The 8005-nt window shown below is 43.9% G+C and overlaps 1 long non-coding RNA gene and 1 pseudogene across 1 annotated transcript; both read right to left on the bottom strand.

Moving 5' to 3' along the window:
• Positions 1-375: 375 nt before the first annotated feature.
• LOC120646722 lies at positions 376-2269 on the bottom strand (annotated as a pseudogene).
• Positions 2270-7109: 4840 nt separating this feature from the next.
• Positions 7110-8005, bottom strand: LOC120648859. The gene is made up of 2 exons (XR_005665105.1): positions 7497-8005; positions 7110-7401 (listed from the first exon to the last, which is right to left on the bottom strand). It is a non-coding gene; the product is annotated as an uncharacterized LOC120648859 (long non-coding RNA).

The following is an 8005-nucleotide window of genomic DNA, read 5'->3' as shown; positions in this document are numbered from 1 at the left end:
TTTAATTCACTACATTATCGTATGGTCTCCTTTGGCACAAAAGGAAAAAAAATACTAGTCAACTTGATAGCATATGTTGAGTGCATGGTGTTAAAGCCGTTCCAAGTTGGCAAGCAAGGCTGCAGAAACAATGAAATAATAAGACTCAATTCAGGGTACATCTTAAAACCGGAGATTAACAAGGATTTGCACTGTCAAGGATTCTACTTTCTTGACACCATGGAGAGGCGTCTGGTTAACAAGGCAAAGAAGGTAAACATTACATACACTGGATATTTGGTCAAACAGAACCACCTTGAAGCATGTAAACATGTAGCAAACAAAGTATCTCGCAGCCCGCGATTTGCTGCAATATTCCTTCCCCCAAAGAAAAACTACACATAATGCCATTAACATTTGGGAACAACATTGGAAGCACCAAATTTCATGCCATCTAAATTAGAGATTGTTGTCGTTATGCTACAATTTGTGAACTGATACAAACCGGCTTCCATAAAGTCGGTGTCTAAAGCTCTGAGATGGGCATGTAAATTAAGTCCACGAAACTGAACATAGCTACAAAGCTAAACCTAAAAACTTCTGCAGATTGGCACATAGAGTACATATAGACAATAAATCAGGGCAAGCTGCAGCACTGGAACCTACAAGGCGACAAACATAGCATGTCATTTACCTGATTACTACAAACTTGTTTGTCCCATGCTTGGCCCAAAAGGTCTTCAAGTCAATTGGATTAGAAAGGTTGTACCCCTCACCAGCTAGCTTCTCGAGCACCTTTTTGAATGCACCTTGGCTCATCTTCCTTCCAGCAATTCGTGCACCTCGGCGCTTCGTGCTCATTGGCAGTGGATACGTTGAAATAGAAGTTGTGCAGCATGCAGACTGCCAGCCACCTGCACCCCACCGGTAGCATTGCTGGGGTGCTCCAGTGCACGAACATACAGGTGTCGGTATCCTAGAAAGGTCCAAATCAATGCCGTTAATCACCATCCCCAGTCTTTCTTGGCCCCCTCGGTCGGGGCGCAGGCTTATTGGGTGCCCCATTCTCCTGTGGAGCAGCGACCTTCTTTGGCTTCTTTGGTTTTGGTGACTTAGGTTGCCGACCCTGCTGCCTCTTCTTCACAGGTGGCTCGTTCTTTAGAACCGGGTGGTCCTCAATCGGTGGCTGAGGCATGCTCTCCTCCTTGGTCGGAGGAGGATCCTGTGGCTGCTGAGGTGGCTATGGCTGTGGCTGGGGTTGAGGCTGTGGTTGCATCATCTGCAGAGTGTGCACGCCATGTGCATCCGCCATCATACCATAGCCCGAAGGGTGGTGATGCACAACATGTCCACCGTGTCCAGGATGACCAACATGTCCAACTGGTCCGACAGGAAGGTGATGGAGGACCTTCTGTTGGCGGGGATGCTGGTGCTGATGGTGGTGCTGTGAGGGGTGCAGCCAAGCTTCATTGCGCACAAAGTCCATGTGAACAGCAGGCGGCTCGGTGGGCATGCCGCCAGGGGCACCGCTGCTACCACCGCCGCCACCACTACGGGGGTGATGAGAGTGTTGTGGATGGTGCTGATGCTGGTGCTGGTGTTGGTGCTGGGCATTATGATGCCCATGGTGCTGCAAGAAGTTGCAGCCGTTGGGAAGCAGCGGCTTAGTGTCCCGGTCAGGGGGCACGGACGACATGAGCTGCAGGCCAAGGTCGCCTTTCACCGTCTCGTAGAAGCCCCAATTCCGGATGCCGAGGCTGCCGTCGTCGTCCATATCGGCGACACCAGCGATCCAATCCAATTCCAGGAACCGAAATTGGCCGGAAAAAATTGAATCTTTGTGCAGCCCCGGTCAGCCCATCTCCACCATTGTCCTCCAATCGCCAAATCCCTAAATATCCGCTGGGGCACACAAACACAAAATCAAGAATCCATAAGATACAAGCTTAAAAATTCAAAATTCCACCGCATTCCGACCAAACCCTAGACATCCAGACCCGTCCGAGCAAGCGCCCAATCCGGACAGGACTCGCCCGAGCCCGCGCGCGACAGATCGAGCGAGATCTCCATTGCAAGACGGGCGCGTCGCCACCCGAATCTCGCAACGGGGGGATCTACGGAAACGGGCGGCAGATTCGGGCCGGCCTGGCAGAGAACGGAAATGGCAACAACAAACAGGCGGAGCAAAAACGATGCAACCCACCCACATGGCAAGAAATAAAAATCCATCCGTGGCTGGCCTCCCCTTGGAACATGAGCGGTCGCTACCAACAAGCTTCCGGGCAATTAAGGCCCTGTTTAGATGTTTACATTTAAACGAAAAAAAGCCGTAAACACATTAAAGTGAAACGGAATTTTACTAATTTGAAGTACTAAATGAAGTCAATTTACAAAACTTTTTGCATGGATGGACTGTAAATCGCGAGACGAATCTAATGAGCATACTTAATCCATAATTTGCAATAGTGATGCTACAGTAACCATCCACTAATTATTGATTAAACATGGATTAACTAGCATCATTAGATTCGTCTCGCGATTTACAACCCATCTATGCAAAAAGTTTTGCAAATAGACTTCATTTAATACTTCAAATGCCTTGTTTACATCTTTACAAATTTTTGCAAAATAAACTAAACACACCCTAAGCTTTGGGGCGGGCGGGCTTACCTTGAAGAGGACTGCTGCCTCTAGGGTTCTTTCACTTCTGGGTGTGATAGGGAGAGAGAGAAAGCGCCGATGAGAGAGGGGAGGAAAGAGAAAGAGAGAGGTGGAGATAGGGTTGAAAACGGACGAAAATAATCCCGTTCCGATCGTTCCGTTTTTTATTTTTGTGCGTCTGTTTTCGTATTGGTGGTATCCCGTTTTCATATTTACTCCGTCCGTTTTCGAGAAATTCCATTTTTACATAGAATTGATTCGTATTTATTCCGTTTTTCATCTCGTTTTTAATTTACATAAGATATGTCTAAAAATTGATATGTTCAAAAACATACCAATCACTAAGTATGCATGTTAATATATTAATACATGGCATACTAATGAATATTGGACTAATAACTTCGTACGTGTATATTATTTTGTGACTTTGTTAATGTATACTCGAGAATATTTGATCGCGTTATTCTTTCCGGCTCAACGTCCGTATTGGTTCGTTTACGTACTTTCGCGTAACCCGATCTCGTTTCCGTACCCGTATTTTCCGAACCCGATTTCGTTTCCGCCAAAAATATAGAAATGGAAGTAGAAATGAGGTTTTTCCGTCCGTTTCCGTCCGTTTTATCGCTAGGTGGAGAGAGAGGGGGCAGGAAAAGATAGGTTCCGTCCGTTTTATCGCTAGGTGGAGAGAGAGGGGGCAGGAAAAGATAGGCTCGCGACGCTGAGCTTTTTTTTCTATTCTCATCAAACAAAGGTTTCGGAGGAGGACTCCTATGTGGCTATGCCCGAGTAGAGATGGCAACGGGTACAAACCCGTCGGGTATCACTAACCCAAACCCGCACTCGTCAGAATAAAACCGTACCCGTTAAAAAACCCATACCCGTCGCGGGTATGATTTCATGCCCGTACCCGTACCCGTGCGGATTTTTTTTTGTACCCGCGGGTTTCCCGTACCCGATAGAAGAAGCAACAAAATTTAATAGAAAACATAAACAAATACACAATGCATTATAGCCAAATGAGTCTATGAATAGGTAATATCGATGGGAATGGAAGTACATGAGCTTAAGTCTCTCTTAGCATGTGATTGGACCTTATTTTGATACAAGACCTTGTGACATTAGTATTTTAGGTTATATGTTGTCGGATTTATTGTACCCACGGGTTTGCGGGTTTGGGTACTTGAAGAACAAACCCGCACCCGCAAACCCAACGGGTACGAAGTTTATCCCATTAAAAAACCCGCGGGTATAGAATTCAGTCTATGCCCGCACCCTAATGGAGCAAAAACCCATCGGGTTTCGAGTTTCGGATACCCGTTGACATCCCTATGCCCGAGGAAAAAGAAGGAAATGATCAGGGGTCTCTCAGAAAATTGGCCTTGTTTGGTTCCTTCTAGGAATCCTAGCACACACATCCTGAGAAAAGAATCTCACACGCATAGAGTACTAAATGAAGTCTATTTGCAAAATCCTTTTAGGAATGAGTGTAAATTTTCGTGACGAATCTAATGATGACAATTAATTGATGATTGACTACAGTAATGCTACAGTAACCATCATCTAATTACGCGATCAAAGGTTTTATTAGATTCTTTATGATTCCTAGCATAAGAATTGTGGAGTTAATTTTACAAACTATTTTCATTTAATACTAGTAATTAATAGTCAAACTTCCTATCACAACTCGTGCTAGAGAACCAAAACATCGCTGGCGAAGAATAGGACGGATTTTTTTGCAGGTAAACAGAACGGATTTGACAGGACCATTGTTTCAGACTTTCAGTGCGACGGCACCGGTGTTAACAGTAATTTGTTTTCACAGTTTTCACGTAAGCGCTTTTACCTTCTGTTTGGATGCTGCGTGGGACTGCCCGCGTGTGTCACTGTGTGTGTGCCCTGGATGTGGACCGTGTGTTACTGGCTCTGGCTTTTTGAACTGATGAGATCAGTAGTCGGTGGGAAAGGTAGAATTCTGCTCGCAGAAGAAATTCCTCCGAGCGAACAAATGGAAACAATTTTCATATCTTTGTAACGTCAATAGTTTTTTTTTCTATCTATACTATGAGGATACCATACAATAAAAGTTGAAACAATTAAAAACCTTTCTCACCAACATTAGGCCTACCATAACCCTCACGAAGGTCTCACTTGTCAGGTCCAGAGATTTGACGAAAAGGGTGGAGTCCCATTTTTTGCTAGAAGAAAAATATTTTCACTCAAAAATCTTTTTTTTCACCAAAAGTTTTACCCACCTGTTGTATCCACATATTACCTTTGATATGACACGCCCGGAGCATGCATGGCAAAAATTTCGTCAGAATCACCCTGCATAGCCGGCCATTCAATTCCCATAATATAAATGTGAGGAAGGAAATTTTTTTTTTGTTTTTTCCTTTGCTTATTTATTTATGCACACGCACATGGTTTATTTTTTCTTTCCTTGCGCACGCACAAGGTTTGTGTTTGGAAGGAAAATATATTATTTTCTTTCATTTCTTATGCACAGGCACACGATTTAGCTTTTTTTTGGAACGATACATTTTCTCCTGCCTCCATTTTCCATGCCACCGGCGTCCATTGTCTGTGCCACCAGAGTCCAGGCCTCTCCACCTGCACCCCAAGCCACTGGCGCCCCTGTCCACCGCTGGCGCACACGTCTCCCTGTCTCCGCTGTCCCTGCCATCGGCGCCTGTTTTTGTTCTAGCCACCGACTGGTTTGTCCACTGGCGCTTGTTGATCTGCTGACCACCAGTGTCCCATATCATTTTGTCGCTATTAAAGATATTGTTCTTCATTTCATTCGAATGTTGTGTTTCCCTGGTCGCCGGCATCCTAACATTCTCTGAGCCCGTCCTAACATCGCACATTACATAGTCATCGTCATCATGGCCCTTTTATGTCCATGGAGGTCACCCTATGTGCCCCTGACGTGCTTCTCACTACCGTATCAATGGAAGGTCGAGCTCTTTGCTGAAATTGCTAGAGGTAAGATAATTTTCTCATTCAACTTTTGATATATATATATATATATATATATTTTTATAGCAAATCATGTGAAGATATTGAAAGCTAATGAATGCCAGCAAAAACAAAAATACACAATCAAGGTATTATTTTCTATAATTCAGTATGAAAGTAACTGTAATATTTGTTATATGTGGACTATAATATTTGGCCAATGATTTTAGGTGAACAGATACATACACTTGTTACTGGGACCTTACAATCAGTATTGACGCACCAACAGTCCGGTCGATTAACTAGGGCACGCACTAGAAATATTGATCGAGAAGACCAATTTGACTCGGGTTTATGGGAACTAGATGATCCGATGCATGGAGTTGAAGGTATATTTTTTTCAAACTAACTTATGAAAATGTATTCTTATATGATATACATGGTAACTAATTAATAATGATATGATTTATTATTTAAATTTATATTAGATGAGATTGGATTGCTATGATATTAATAAATAAATTTAAATTTAATAGTCATTTGGTGCAATCTAATTATTTTTAAATATTATTGTTCTTTCAACACGTGCCCTGTGGCACGTGCATCTCCACTAGTTCTGAAAAAGAAGCATTCGAATAGAGTGTACGGTGTATGGTTTCACGAGAGTCGACGACCCCTGCCGCGCCTCTGCTAACCTTGTTTAAATTATTATTTTTACTTTTTAAAATAAAAGGTAGAAACACTACCGCATCATTTTAAAAAAATTGCATCGTATTAATTATTAAGGGAACTAGGCCCAATCAAGCTATGCTATCTCGTAAGCACTGGGCCTTACCAGATGAGAAGTTTTTCACCTATTCAGAAGGAGATTGGCTCCTTTTGCTTCTTCAACACGTGTCATCTGAACAACGTGATTTAGTCAGACTCTTGTTCTGGAGAGCTTGGTCAGTTCGTAATAATATTGTTCATAACTTGGGCCCAATATCCATAGAAAGTTCTGTCCACTTCCTTTTGAGCTATCAGACAACTCTGGTGGAAGTGCAACAAAACAATGTACAGGACGCAAAAGGTAAAAGGCCGACTTGTGAGACTAGTGAAAATAGTACACAGCGTAGCAAAACTGTTATGGGGAAGACTAACCTGCATACATGGCTACCACCAAGAATGGGCTGGGCAAAAATAAATGTTGATGGTGCGTTTGTTGAACAAACCGGAGAGGCAGGTGTCGGCATTTTAGCTAGAGATCACTATGGGAGTGTTTGCTTCTCAGCTTGGCGCGTCCTGTTCCACTGCTCGTCCCCCTTTGAAGCTGAAGTTCGTGCCTGTGTAGAGGGCATACGTCTAGCTTCTCAATGGATACAAATGCCTGTAATTTTAGGGTCTGATTGCTCCTGGGTGGTTCATGCCTTCAATTCATCCAAGGAGGACAGGTCCGAGTGTGCTTTTCATGTTAAAGAAGGAAAGGATTTGATGCAACTTCTGCAAGACGTGGAGATAGTACAGGTAAATCGTGAGCGAAATTTTGTGGCGCATCTTTTAGCACAACTAGCTAGGAGAAATGTGCATTCAGCTGTGTGGCTGAGACAAGTGTCTAGTTGTATTGCAAAACAAGTTGATCTTGATTGTACTTTGTCTTCTTAATCAATAAAGCTCGCGGTTTACCCTAAAAAAAAAAAGCTATGCTATCTCGTATGGATGAAGTAGGCAAAAGATGAAAGTGACGACCCTGTGCTATCTCGTCTTCATCCTGATTCCTGAAGACGTCGGCCGTTCCTCCGGTCTTTCATCGCTGCACATTCATCGCTGTCAAAAGTGTGAAAGAGATACAATACTCCTAGTAAGTTGTACTGTAAATCATATTGTCCGTGAACCTGAACTATTCATGGATGAAAGCGAACCTGAACTATTGCTACGTAAAGCGCTTTCGATCCCAACTGTTCAACACTCAGGTTGTCGCAGATTCCATCACCATCCGTTTCGCCTGTTCCGGAAGCCGTTTTGGTTTTGGAGGTGGAAAACTGCTTTTTGGGCTGCAGCCATGCGAAGAAGGAGGAAAGAAAGAAGAGACAAAACTCGCGAGCGGAGCAACAGCAGCATCAAAAGACGGAACTCCGAATAAGGTTTCCAACTATGGGTACGCACATGCCAGCCCGGCCGGCGCCACCACCGTTCAGCAATTGCAGCCCGGCCGTTCCCATGAGACACTCTTTTTTGCTATTCAAAAGGTAGAATGTGTATGAGGACTGAATTGCAAAAAAAACAAAAAAAATAGAGATGCCCTACTCGCGTCCAGCACGAGAACGGGAAAAAGGAAGGTTGAGGGTTGACGTTCAAACCACGGAGCGTGAGAACGAAGGGAAAGAAAGGGACTGAACAACTATCTCAACCCCAGGTTCTCGAGTTGCAA

This window comes from Panicum virgatum, chromosome 9K (genome assembly GCF_016808335.1).
Source record: "Panicum virgatum strain AP13 chromosome 9K, P.virgatum_v5, whole genome shotgun sequence".
Lineage (NCBI taxonomy): Eukaryota > Viridiplantae > Streptophyta > Magnoliopsida > Poales > Poaceae > Panicum > Panicum virgatum.
The sequence above is the reverse complement of the archived record's forward strand: the minus strand, read 5'-3'. Positions and strand labels throughout refer to the sequence as shown.